The 14,985-nt window shown below is 34.5% G+C and overlaps 1 long non-coding RNA gene across 1 annotated transcript; it reads left to right on the top strand.

Annotated features, from left to right (window-relative positions):
* The first annotated feature begins 973 nt into the window (after positions 1 to 973).
* LOC129227590 (uncharacterized) lies at positions 974 to 14,701 on the top strand. The gene is made up of 3 exons (XR_008580854.1): positions 974 to 1,081; positions 4,468 to 4,584; positions 14,585 to 14,701. It is a non-coding gene; the product is annotated as an uncharacterized LOC129227590 (long non-coding RNA).
* Positions 14,702 to 14,985: the final 284 nt, after the last annotated feature.

Below are 14,985 nucleotides of genomic sequence, written 5' to 3'. Positions count from 1 at the left end.
AGTAATCAAAAGCCTGTCCAGTCAATGGCTTTTTGGCCATTCGACATCTAGCCTCCCAATAGAGCCGAGTCAAGTTTTTGTCAGTCAGTAAGTTACCGCCCCTAAGTTACCTGCGATTCAACTCGTGAATTGAAGGCAAAGCTTGGGTATTTTTAGCTGTAAGTTACCTCCCCTAAGCGAGGGCTAAGGCACAACTACATGCAATATACCAGATAACCCAGTTATCACAGCTAGAGACTTTGCCTTCAATTCACGAGTCAAATCGGCACCATGCTACGGACGCTCACTAATGAGATGGATTCACTCTATCTACCAGTTTGTTGGCACTCTCAGCTTACATAAGATGACATCTGCCTCAGGCTAGGTTATTCACTATGCAAATCTACAGAGTTCTAATAAGAACGAAACTGCAGTCTTTAGCTGTGATAACCTTGCTGTCTGGTATACTGCAGTCAAGTTGTTTGACAGCGGATGAAGATATTCACTGTCCATCTTGGACGTCCGGCAAAGAGGGCAGTCGTGATTAGCAGCAAGCTTGATGAGGTGGAGGTGTGCTTGCAGGTAGGTTCGGTTTTCATACGAAACATGGCGACTGACTGCAAAGGATCTCTAGAGATGTCTTCTCGGCGATTGCTGTAGCAGATTTAGCGTTACCCGGGGTGCACCACGTGGAGGCTTGCTACTCTACACCCGCACCAGTTGTGGATATCAGTTGGACTTTTTTTTCATTAAAAAATGAACCATGCATTTTTTAGATGCATACCATTCCAACAAAATATAACAATTTGTGACAAAACACAAAGAAAAAATAGCCCCTAATTGTGGTAGGAAAATTTCATACTACAGCATGTCAAACTTCTGAGAGTTTGACTGCAGTATAATTAAGAGTAAATATGAATAAAAACTAGGCAAACGTGCTATTTTTTTTCAGATAAAAAATTAACTATGTGCATTTATGTTTTAGAGGCGACTGACAAAAACAAGATATGTTCTAAAAACTGTGGAAAATATGGCTTTTGCATAAAAGAAGGAGGAACAGAGCAGTGCAGGTGTTTACCGAAGTTTTCGGAGATGGTGAATGGTATGCTTATGGTTTACTTTGCTTCTTTGAAATTAAACAAAAGTCGAAGTATAACAGATTAAGTAAAGGGAAATTCTTACGAAATCCGTGATCTGCAATCGATGCTATCACAGAAATCTCAATTTGCTTAAAGAAAATAAATGTACTAAAAAATTTTTAAATTAAAAATTAATTTCTTATTTTTTGTTTAAAAAATAATAAAATAAAACGGCAATTTTATGCTAGAAAATTTTGTGGGAAAAAAAACGATTTTGACATATTTTTTTTTTTTCAGCATTTTTTTGTCTATTCTGGAATTAATTTCATACACCAGTACAACGGCATGATTCAGTATGCTTGAATGTGAATGGTGAATGGGGTCGTTTCCAAAAGTTTAAAAGGTTTTTTTTTTTTTTTTTGAAAGAGCATGCTTAAAAACATAGGATCTAACCATTTTTTAAATAATTTGCTCAAGTTTAATATTAAAAAAAAAAACTTAAATCGTTGCGCTTCCCTTGTGTACGCTTCTGTCCGATAACATCACGAATGATGAAATGCCACTCAGTGTTGCCATTCACAGAGAAAAATATTTTATTCACGTCTTTACTCAAGTGTAATGACAACGATATGGTTGATTGCAAGCGTAGAGCGCAATTTTAATTCGCTTCTTGATTATCATAACGTGGAAATGTGGTAGAAAGACGCGCCAAAGAGCATCATTTGTGAGGTCATCAAGACCACGCCTTGTTTGAAAAATCGGACATTTAAGAAAATTAATTAAAAAATAGCTGTTGGGAAAATGAAAGTATTTTCGGGATCCATGTTACTTTTTTTTTTTTTTGCTTATTCTATCAATTTCAGTGACAAAAAGAACTATTGACTGAAGGAAACAACTCCATTGCGAATTTACTTGAGATAAAAGCAGATGTTCCAGAGCAGCGGTTCGTAGTTTATCTCATTTGTGGAACCCTTACTAATGTTCACTCTTTTTCATGGTTCCCTGGTTATTTTCAATACCATAGTTAGAATGGAGTTGCTTCCATGAGTCAATAGTACTACTTTTAGTCAATGAAATTGACAGAATGAGTCACAAAAAAAATATAATAGAATAAATAAAGAAATAAATAATAATTATAATAACATGGAGCAAGAAAACTTTTTTTATTTTCAAAACTTTTAATTTTTAATTAATTTTTTTAGATGTCCAATTTTTCAAACAAGGCGTTGACTTTATGACGTCACAAGTGATGAACTTTGGCACGTACTCCACTGGTGCACTGAATGCTTACGCTTGCTGTCTACCGCGCTTCCAGCTTATGATAATTCAGAAGCGAATTAAATATTGCGCTTTACGCTTGCTATCAACCTATGCCATGTCATTGCCAGTATATGTGAATAAAGATGCGAATTAAATATTGCGCTCTGCACTAATGGCATCAGTAAATGGCATTGCATCACTTTTGATATCATGTGCAAAAGCGTAAAAAATGAAATTGAAGCAGCGCACCGATTAAAATAATTTAAAATATACTAAACTTCGTCAAACTATTTAAAAAGGGGTCAAATCCTATGTTTCCAAGCACGCTCTTTGAGGAAAAAAAAAAAAAAACTTTTTAAAATTTCGGAAACGACCCCAGTCAACATTTCAAAATGGATTGCAAGTAATGAAGCGAAAAGGATTTCCTTTGATATGTTTAACCTTTGCTGTTCATTTGAAAGATGCCGATTGAAAGCTTCACTCAAACTTTATTTAGACCTTAAAACTAACTAAATTGAATTAAAAGAAAGAGCGTAAGTTTTATTAAACTGTTCAGTAATTTCCATGAAATCTTGGGGTTCCGCAGAGCACAATTTAAGAAACGCTGCCGTAGAAAAACGAAAACTAGTTTTTCTCGATTCAGGCCTAAGAAAATCCATAGATGGATATTGGATATTTTGGATCTAAAATATTTCACGAAGAGAGGGATGAAGAAAAGGGGAAAGTAGTAAACACAAACACAGACAAAAAAAAAAAAAAAAAAAAAAAAAAAATGCAGAAGCCATGAGCTTTCATACTTGCAAAAAATGTTCATCAATGTGGTCGTTTCCAAAATTTTAAAAATATTTTTTTCTGAAAAAGCATGCTTAAAAACATAGAATCTGACCATTTTTTAAATAATTTCTTTAAGTTTAATATTTAAAAAAAATTACTTAAATCGGTGCTCTTTCATCGTTTAACGCTTCTGCCGAAGACATCACAAATGATGAAATGCCATTCAGTGTTGCCATTCACGATCCAAAATATTTAATTTGTATCTTTACTCACGTGTATTGGCAACGATAGGGTTGATAGCAAGCGTAGAGGTAATTTTTAATGCGCTGCTTGATTATGATAACGTGGAAACGCAATTAAAAATGCTCCAAAGGACATCATTTGTGACGACATAAAGACCACGCCTTGTTTGAAAAATTGAACACTTTAAAAAATTAATTAAAAAAACAACTGTTGGGAGAATGAAAGTAATTTCTGGGTCCATGCTATTTCTTGTTCTTATTCTATCAATTTCTGTGACAAAAAGTAGTACTTTTGACGGAAGGAAACAACCCCATTAAACCACACAGGGTGTTTCAGAAAGAACCAACCTACTTTGAAGCGTCATTGCAGACAGTAAAATAATCAAAGATAGTGGAAATATGAAAAAGTAGTACTGTGTGACAGACAGATCTAAATTTTTTCATGCACCTGTTTCTAAAAATAGTTGCAAGTTTGGTCATATAAGGGCGCTGTGTCACATATGCTGCATGTTGTCATCATAATGCTGCTGTTGAAAGGTGTAACGAACCCCTTGCTATGAGGTTTGACCTTTGTTCACTAAAAACACTTTTATACACTGTTTAAAAGGCATTTGCGAGCAGAGCGCCATCTTCTGTCCGATTTTGGAACTATTTCTCAAAACTTGAGTGTAAAAGAATTCAACCCTATCTGTTCAACATGCTCCTTTGTTACACCTTATCTCTGTAATATTCTTTTCTCTCTAATATCATCTGTTTTGCTGTAATATTATTTCAAAGTAGGGAAGTCATTTATCTAAAGCACCCTGTATAAACATTTTTTGCAATTCTATGCTTACACTGCCGAAGTTCATCTACAGACATTTACGAACAGGGGTGCCCATCTGGGGGGCGGAGGGGATCATGGCGCAGACTGCGCCATTGAAATTTTTAGAGGGAGGGTGTTTTAAGGGGTATTTTTCGCTTTTTTGGGGGGAGTGTCTTCGCGATATTTACGGGGGAGGGCTGCGTATTTGCTCTTAGGGGGTGGACACCCCTGTTTACGAGGTCATTCTGTGGAACTGTAGGCTATTGGTCTTATCAACAGAACTGATAATAGAACAAGACGAATAACAAAACTTTTTGTTGAACCCTAGGATCCTGTATATTGAATGCAACAGCTGTGTGCGCATCAAAACGTCTAGCCAGCGACTCTTCGAAGTGCGATTGCTCTGGAATCTTGAAGTATGCTGATGATGGAATAACTTGCAAAAGTAAGTAATCTTTTACCATGTAACTAGAGGCGTAGCTAGACTCGACTTTCGGGGGGGGGGGGTTACTTCTTTTATATATATATACAAAAACTTTTTTTAGTATTAAAAAAAAGGGAGGTGAATCTTACATACTTTGGAATGACTTTGAAACGGAGTGCCTCAAGTCCGACACTTGTGTCAAACAAAACAAAAGCAAAGAAATTTTTTAATATTTTTTTTATGTTATGGAAAATTCAACTTTTTTTTTTATTTTCCCTCCATTTAATTTAAAGTGAAATTTTCTAGCAACGGTCTTGTCAAAGCCAGTCAATCCAAACCAATGATCGTGTTCCGTTCATTTCAGTGTGACTGCTTAATTTAGAGGCTAACGCACATCTACAAAAGCTGGCACCCCTGAAAGTTAATAGATGCATCCATTTCCGCCTGTAAACTGGATGTTTGACTTTCAATCTCATCGGTGGTCAGACTATAAAGACTATTTTTATTAACTTGGTTTGCACTAAAAGTATGAAATAAAATAAAAAAAAAGACTCCTTGAAATATAACCCATAAAAAATGAAATTACTTTTCCTATCGTTATATTTGTATGTTGCTTTTTATGTATTTACATTTATGCTGATTTTAAAGCAGTTAATAAAATTTGAATTAAAAAAAAGGGAAGAAATGTAGGCGGTAGAAAGTTATTCGCTCAAAGCTGCATATGTGTTCTCCTCTCAAGTTTTTATTTTTAATTTTATTAGCTGCTTTAGAATTACATAAATATCTATTTGAGAGAGCAGCAGCAATTTTTGAGTGTTATAAACAGAAGTCTTTTTTATTTTCTACATTTTAATACGAACCAGCTAACAGAAATAGTCTAGATTTATTTCGTTTTTTAACATTTTATTCATGTAATGCTATGCAGTTTTTCTGTTGAATTAAAATAAAATTACCTTCAGAAGGGTCCGATGGGACTAATGCTGCTTTGCAGACTGTGCTTCGTTTTCTTCAGCCGACGTTAACTTTCTCTTTTTAGAGCAATCCTTTTCGTCATTTTCATTTTTTTTTTCTTTGGGTTTAAAAAAGCTTGTTATCGGTTTTGCTCGCTTCATTATGCAACAACTTTCACTTAGAATGTACTATTTTAAACAGACTGTACGTTTCCAAAAGAATACGCAGTAAATACTGGCTGAAAAATCAATGTGATTGCAATGGATACTCTATGGTTAGCAAAGGTCGTTTTGATTATGACCTATGATGACACACACGAGACCAGCCCAACAAAAACCTCTATCGATCAATCTCATTTCTAAAGCGAAGTGTCAAATTTCAGTCAATTATCAAAAAATTGTCGCAGCAGAGGATCTTTACGCTTGAGGGTCACTCATGGAGCAGATTTTCAATGGCATTGGGGGGGGGGGGAGCAAAGTGCATTTTTGACCTTTGTTACTCAGAAAAAAGTCATTTAATTTTTTTCTTTTTCTTTTTTTTCTTTCTCTTCTCTTTTCTTTTTCTCTTTTTTTTGAGACAAACGTTTCAGGGGGGGGGGTGTCCCCGACCCCCCCTTAGCTACGCCCCTGCATGTAACACTTCAAGTAAACCACCAACGCACGTTGTAAAGCGGCATGAAAACATTGCTATCGTAAGAAATACAAGGGTGCTCTAAAAAAGTTTTTTTTCTCCATGAAAACAGTAAAAAATTGAGTGAGAAGAGGGGGGAGAGGTGACCCAACCTGTAAATAGGGGTAGGTGATAGGTGAAAACGGTGGTCAAATTTGCATTCAAGTGTTCATTTAACGTAAGACTCGATAAGAATGGTGACAGACCCATTTTGAGAGTTTTTTTTTTTTTTTTTTTGTCGCGCCGTGTAATCGAGGCTTTCATTACAATATAAAAAAAAATCCGAGACGTTACTGGTTATTTCCGTGGAACGTGTTGTGAGTTCACAGGCTTTCATCTATTTTCTCGTAAATGTTTCCTGAATTTCTACTAGTGGGCAAACTTTTCACTGTTGTGAAAATTAATTTAAGCTACCAGTTTAATGATTGATTGAGCGTATTTATTTAGTATGTATCGTCTTTTATGTGATTACGTCTCGTCCAGATTGCCTAAGCTCCCAACGAGAGTGAATAAGTAACTGCATAGCTGCAGCTTTGCTAGGCAAGCGATATGCCTGGTTCGTACTTGCAATTCTATCATAATTTATCCATGGTTGTTTGGTAAATCAGGATTGTTCTAATCAATTATATTAAACTTATCTAGTTTTTCTTGAAGGTCCCGTGACGTAACTGGCTTTAACAGGGGAGATTTTCCGATTTTTCAGAAAGTTTCAAGGATAATTTCAGAAAGGTTACTGACTTTTAGTGGAAAACGGTCCTGGTTTTTGGAAGAAATGTTACCGGCAGAAATTGGGCACATCAGCTGCCTATTATTTTCCAGGAATGTTTCTGAATTGTTTTTATGGTGTAACCCTAAAAGAGTGGATACTTGCACGTTATAAATAAAACATCTTAAATGCATAATTTTTATGACGAGTTCCCACGCCAGTCCTAATTATGAACATGGAGATTTGTACTTTTAAATGCACAGAAAGGTGATGTTTTTGTTAGCATCTGAGATCTGATATTGCTTAAAGAAAAACTATATGGAACGAGTGTAAGGAACCAAAATACAAAATAATAGTGTCTTAGAGTTAGTAAAAAAGATTTTAAGTAAGTACACCTTTAGTTTATAGTTCTTTTATATACTTTTTATACTGTCCGCGTTTAATCACCAGGTCCTCTATCTTCACAACCCTGAGTCTTTGATACGTATACTTCCGTATTTGATAAAAATAAGATGCAGAGTCAAGGTGTTAAAAATTTATATTGGAAATTAAAATAAATGAAAAAGATATGAAGCCTGAATCTTTATATGATCCCCAATTCCTTGAAAGATTTTGGACATTAAAACGGGATTTTAACTAGATTTACAAGAATTAAAAAAAAAAACTATTTAAAAACACAAAATATTGACATTAGTTTGCTTTATTTGGGAATATATTTACTCAGTTATGAAACGCAACGTTTAGTGACTTATGCCACTTTATGTTGGAGTAAATACATCAATGCCACTCGCACTTTTATTCCCCCTTATGAGTATGGATAATCCTCCAATGTGAGGCAACGTCACCTATAGACGACATACTGCATCTGCGCAGACGATGGGACAACTTCTTTGTAGCAATATACACTTTAAAAACGATTCAGAAACGTTCCTGGAAAATAATGGGCAGCTGACGTGCTCAATTTCCGCCAGTAACATATCATGCAAAAAACCAGGAACGTTTTCTGCTAAAATTCAGTAACGTTCCTGAAATTATACCGGAAGCCTCCTGAAAAATTCAAAAATCTTCCCGTTTAAAGTCAGTCGTGTTTCTGGAACTTCGGAGAAAACTTAGGTAGGTATATTATATTAGCTTTGCACCTTCCTGATTTATCAAGGAAGTTTCATAAGCAGTATTGCAAGCATGGCAAAAGTCAAGTCAGAACTGCAAGCAAGTATCGAGAATTGTAACCGCAAGCAATTCTAGCAAAGCAACGTCGTTCATACCTATTTGCTCCCTTTGGGCGCTTTATCATCATGGACGGGCCTGAAGCCGATGATACACTTTATAAATACTTGCAGTTAATCTTTGAACTGGGAACTAAAAATATTTTTCACAACTGTGAGAAATCTGCATTCATCTGCAACGTGTAGCAATTCAGGAAACGTTTTGCCAACGATGCTTGATATTTCCAAGAAGTGGATAAAAACCATTTAAATCCTAAAACGTTACACGGAAATACTCAGTAATGTTTCGAATTTTTTTACAGTATATGGAAATTTAGTCTGAGTTGTTTGTATTGTGATTTCGTCATTTGTGAATAAAAGTTTCTATAAAACACTTAATTATGCTTGCACTGAGCATTAATACTCTGGAAACCACAATGGACAATATAGCTAACACTTTACACCCTTGATCATTTGTATATTTTTGGGGGCTATATAGCGGCATAGTAAAACTCTTTTTTTTTTTTGACGCCCCCCAGTTTTATGACACTATAATAAAAAGTAACGTGTGCAAAATTTGAACTCGATCGGTCAATAATAACACGTGCCCCTAGACCTTTGAACTTTAACACTTTTGATAATTTTCCCACAAATCTTCGAGTTTTTACTTCAGACCCAGTACATCGTTTCTCCTAGGTTTAAAAAATATTTTTACATTGAGGTAGCATTAAAATTAATCTTTTTAATTACTTTATATCATCTAAAGATTTTCCGTTGGATAAAAATGAAATAATGCTTTAGAAACTTTCCTTAATCGTTCGCTTTTCTAAATGTATCTCGATAGTGTGTATTTATTTCCGATAGTCTTGAACGGTCTGTAAAATCAGTTGCTTTGTGACTCATATTTGGTAAATTAGTTGTGAAATTCTTCGATTAATATTGTGCTCCTCTTTCAGTTGTATCATTCACTATTTTCAGTATTTTAACAATCTCTCTCCCCTTTAAATAGCTTCCTTCATTTTGCCATGAATCAGGATCAAATAGGAAAAAATCTTTTAGTATTTGTAACTTATCAAACAGTTTTATTGACTCGTAATTGATTCTATAAAGAGGAAGATCTTTACTAAGAAAGTATTCCAAATCATCTACTGTTGTCTGAAATTTGTTAAACAGTCATCAGACACGTCTTCCTTATCACAAGCATTTTTGGACTAGTCTTTTCCTATCTTCAAAGTTAATTCCTTCATTTAATACGGACAAAGCTACTAGTTTGTCCTTGAAATACCACAAGTGATTTATAAATTTTCCAATCACTGCTTCTGCTGCATGTTTGTCGTCATTTTCTACGCTGCTAGTTTTTCAGACTTATTATATTATTCAAAGGAGCCTCGATTGGGTTGCTGCGAAAAACCATATCTTCATACAGCATTTAATTGTAAAACAGCATTGAAGGGCTTTCTTTCCATGTAAGGTCAGTTTAAATTGTTTCCTAAATATAAAAATTTTCAACCAAAAATTCCTTTTGCCACCCATGCGGCTCAGGGCTAAGCTCCAAGTTGCCGAAAACATATCCCTGTAGGAGGAAATTCACCGGAAATATTATACAAGTTATGAGAATTCTCTGTAATCTTTTTCTATTCCGCTTTTTAAGAACAATAATATGTCATCAACTTCGTTTTTTAGAATTTAAGTAGTGTGTGTTCTTGATTGAAATGTTAAGTTCTGAATGATGGAGATCTTTCCACAAAATTTTGAAGCGCTTAAATAATTGAATATTTGATCTAGAACTAAGAAAGGCAAGAACTTCTTTAAGGATACACTATGCAGTACGATTTTAAGTGCGTGATGATGGCAAACCAAATGTAATATATCACCGTTCAGTTTTTCCTCTAAAAAATTGCATGCACAATTTATACGGTTGGTATTGCAAGTCGTTGTATCAAACACTACATCTAGATCAAATAGCAATCAAGAGCTATTATCTAAAATATCATATACAACTGTAGAGATATCTAAGGAATTTCGAGTAGATGTTCAACAATAGGATCTGAAGCCATCACGATAATCCTGTCGGCGTTCTTTTTCCAGTTACATCTGGATGTAGCTTTGTATCCCAGTGAATAACTACAAAATCTAAATTAAAATTCATGAAATTTAATTTTACCTCTCGAAGATTTTCTTTTGCTCTCTTAAGGAATGTACGATTGATCACTAGGTCTTTTGGATTTAAATTTACTGCATCTACATAGGCTGTAAATAAATGAACAACATCTTTATCCCTAATATGGCATTTGTCTAACAGTGATGAAAGGCGAGCAGGTATCAATAGTTGGCAAGCTTTTTTGCATTGTGGTAGACCAGCTGTAAAAAACAAAAGTTCAGCAGGTTAGGATAGATACCCATTTCGGTTTCTAAATCTTATGAATCGCAAGAATTTGATGATAATAAAGGACTATGTACTGAAATAGACTACCTTTCTACATAAGTTTCGATCTGGATATATTTTTTTAAATTTATATTTTAGCTATGTAAAATACAATACATTTTTATGTTAGGAGTAAACGAGGATTTTTCGAAATTTATACTTTAAAAATTAAAAATTGCATAAGCATTTAAATATGTTTATAACTAAAGAACAGCGAATTAAAATATAATTGCAATTACTTATATTTATAGCACTGAAACCTTGCGACTCTATTTGATACACCTATTACATACACAGGGAATTTTGTAAATCAATACCCCCAAAGCCTGGAGGAGGCAATTTGTTGTTTTCAAAGATCGTTCATTAATGGCCTAGGCCATTCATTAATGGCCTATAGAATCCCTTGTGTCCATCTTGATGGGAAGAAACGTTCCCCTGCCACTTGGTTGGAACAAGCGTAGAAGAGCGGTACGCTTGACCCAAGGCCATTAGTGTACTTTTTAATCTCTGTAACATGTTAAATTTTACAGAATTAAAGTAAAAGAATGGTCGGTCTGGAAGTAGTAGCACCTATTGAGGTTCAAAATTACTTTAACACTAGAAAGACGGCGTTTTGCGTATACCTAGAAAGACTAGCAGCGGTCACTTTGACCGCCATACTAAAAAGATTGGAAATTTCCTCCTTTCGGGATTTTTAACCATAGAAAAAATTTGTTTTAACCTGTCAGAATTTGATTTAACAATTTAATCGTAATATAGTCTGCAAATAAGTCTCAAATAGGTTCTTTTTTAATTTTATGTTCGATCAAGTCAAATACATGCTTTACACAATTGGCATTGAGATTGAGAAAGAGCAAATCTGCACAAAAAAGAGGACATTTTCTTAGCATGTAATAACTAACAAGTACTATAATCAACCATGCATGTGTTTGCTTTAAAAAATATCTAAATATCGCAAGATACCGTACATTACTATCTTTTACAGTATTTCGAAATACTTATGTCATCACGTCACCTGTATATTAACCATTAACCTTTTTTTTTTTTGGCAATCAGAACAAATGCTCATAGATTTATTTCCGCATACTTTATCACTATTTTAATCTTTTTCCTGAGGTAGATACTTATTTACATGCAGCAAAATTGATCAGAGGAGGTGACTTGGAGGAAATTAGAGAAATATTTAGTTTTTATGTTTTTGAAATTTTCCCCTTTTTTTTGGCGTCGGGCCCATTTCCCTTTTCTTTCACTGCTTTTTATACATTGATCATCAGTTTTTATTAGTTAGGTTTCTTCTGATTCTAACTCAGAAGAACAATCCGTTTCTGCAAATCTATGCTCTGAAAAATATTTGCAATAATCTCATGAAAGCTAACTATTCTCATCGCTAGGAATATATTTCTCTTCAGATAAGTAAGACTGTTCATTCGAACTATAATCTATTTTAGATAAATCTGCAACAGTTTCAGGAATTAATGTTCCTATAAGTTTTGCTTGTCAACGGTTTTTCTCGACATCATAAAGATAATTATGTGACTGAGCACTTGATTATCATCTAAGAAAACAAACGTCAATGCTTCAAGCAAAGCACATGGTTTGGTGCACAAAAGTTTTCCACCAAACATTTTTGGTATTTACCTGTTTATATTTACTTTTTTTTTTAGACCCAAAGTAATTTCACATGTCCAGTCACATGCTTTTCAAATTTACCTTTCTCAACTTTTCCCCCTGTGCAGATAGCAGAAAACTGAAACCATGCAACCAGCAAGTGTTTTGCATTTTCCCAACAATTCAAAGAACTAAACCTGACCAGCAGATACTACTCAAACTCAAAAGAACATTACTTACCCTGATAACTAACAATAGTCCATAGTACACACAACCGATAAGAGAAAAAAGAAAACGGATGCATAAAGAAAGGTACACTTAGCGGTCAAAATGACCGTAGTCAGTCTTTCTAGGTATAAACATTTATAGCGACTATAATAATAACCCTAAAGAAAAAAAAAATACTGTTGTAAGATCTTAATAAATAGTTAGGAAAGGTCGATGAAGGAAAAAGAGTTTGAAAATTAAACGCAGCAAATATGAGCATTTGAAAATCGTTTGCGATCAAAATGACCGCTTCCGTCTTTCTAGTGCTAAATATAAAACGTTAGAATATTTTTACATAAAAATGAGGAAATCCGCAATTTTTTCTTCGAAACTCAAAGAAGGGGGGCCTATTGGCACGTGTTAATATTCATGGATTGACTTAAAATTTTGCAAGGATCATTTATTTGTACAATGGAACAAATTGAGGGGGCGTCGCGTAAAATATCTGCAACTTCAAAAAAAAAGGACCACCCTAATATATATATATATATATATATATATATATATATATATATATATATATATATATATATATATATATATATATATATATACTCATTTTTTGCTTCAAAAGTTGTCTTTATCGGTTCTATTCTAATAGTGTGACTTGTCCATTTTCAGTACCGTTCTTTATAATTTTGAACTAGAATATCTGCTCGAATTTTGGTAATTAATGTTCTGAATCTCGGCTTACTCGTTTTTTTTTTTTTTTTTGAATGGGAGAACCTTGAGACCATACTAAAAATTAATTTAATTTTATTATTATTATTATTTTTTTTTGCGTTTCAAACTTTTATCGCCTGAACTCTGCATAACATTTTGGACACTTTTTCAATTGAACGTATGTATGTAGGACTAATAAATGCAAAAATAGTGGTTATGTATAGGTTAAAGCATTCAGAAGAGATAAAATGGAGGGAGTGCATGCTTTCATTGATGAAAGTAAGACTCCAAGTCCCGTGATAGATTTTAAAGGAAAGCATTGTGTTCAAGAAATCAGGTTTCTTTCACTAGTTTCACGTAAAACGGGTCGACCATTCGTTGTTGTTGAGTCACGTTACTTGAGGTCATTCCTCACGCCTTTGCGTAACCGATAAAGGACTAGCTCTTTCCATGTATGAAAATGGTATTTGTATACAAAACCTCTTTTTTTCAAAAACTAGTAAACAAGTGGCTAAAAACCATTTAATAGATACCACATCTTCTTGAGAATTATATTATGCCTTTGTTTTGTTTGTTAAGCAGATGATACTTATACCAGTGGCGTCACTACCGGGGGTGGAGGGGGAGGTCTGCTTGGAGTGTCACTTAAATTCAGAATACTTAATACCTAAATTCAGAAATTTCCTCCCTTTTTTAAATTATATTTACTCTATCAAATTTAGTTGCGTAACTACGGGGAGAGAGAAGCGCTTGTGTTGAAATACACCCTTTGGAGGGTGCTAAAACCAAACTGGATTTGAAAACTTCATTTTTTCATGTACAAATTTTTTTTTTTTGCTCTTGTAAGGAGGGGATTGATGACACCAGGGTTGTGCCAGACGTTTCGCATTTCGAGGGACAGTCCCGTATTTTGAAAAACTGTCCCTCGTCCCGGGGAACTGCCATACGGGACGGCTAAATTCCCGTATTCTAGCTGATAACGATGTTTTACAAGAACGAGACATCATTTTAAGGGGAAAAAAATAAAGTTAAACAAAAAATGAAATAATGAGCAATGAGAAAATCATGTGGCAACAAACGCAAAAACTGTTTTTGTTTTGATTTGGTTTGTATGTTCTTGTTTTGGCGGCAGACCACGAGGAACCGATGGTTGCTTCTTCTTTGCCTATTGACTAATGTCTGAAATATATCTCTGCGCATGCGTCGTCAATCGTAATGAAAACAATTTTTATACTTTGATAGACGACATTTTGTGAGGTTTAATGCTTTCTTCCGATTGAATTTTTAAGATTTATCATGAATAGACGTCTCAAGAATCCCCCCTCCCCTTTTCACTCCTCACTCCCCCCTCACTGCCTGTCCCGTACTTACTGTTCTTAAATCTGACAACCCTGGATGACACCACAAGTTACCACTCCGGGTGTCACCCATGCTATTTACGCCACTCCTTATATAAATAAACTACATTTATCCATGAAAGATGAAATGTGAACTAATAAATATCCTTCACTAAATTTGCTTTTCAAGAGAGAACATGCATTGACTTAGACGTTCAAGAGGAATGCAAGAAGGTTGGGGCTATGCGGTGCGAAAACAAATGGGACAAGCCAGGAATGGACTCAGGCGCTGGTTACGAATGTGTGTGTAGGCCAGGGTATTCTAAAAATGAAGATGATATATGTACAGGTACGTTTCGATTTTTTCCAGTAAATTTTATAACTTTTGAGCTGAGAAACCATTTGTTTGCCTTTTCCTGTGTAGTCCCTAATACAACTAGGTAATTTCAAATTTCGAGAAATAGAATGTTTCACTTTTACTGAACATGCTCGGTCAAAAAGAGACAAAAACTGTTACAAATCCTGTAAATAGTAATTATTTTTGTGATTAATTTGTTGTCTAATCTAAATCTAGCTAAATTTGGCGTTTAT

The sequence above is a fragment of the Uloborus diversus genome, chromosome 8, assembly GCF_026930045.1.
Source record: "Uloborus diversus isolate 005 chromosome 8, Udiv.v.3.1, whole genome shotgun sequence".
NCBI classification, from domain to species: Eukaryota; Metazoa; Arthropoda; class Arachnida; order Araneae; family Uloboridae; genus Uloborus; species Uloborus diversus.
Note: the sequence above shows the minus strand (reverse complement) of the source record. Positions and strands in the feature narration are given on the sequence as shown.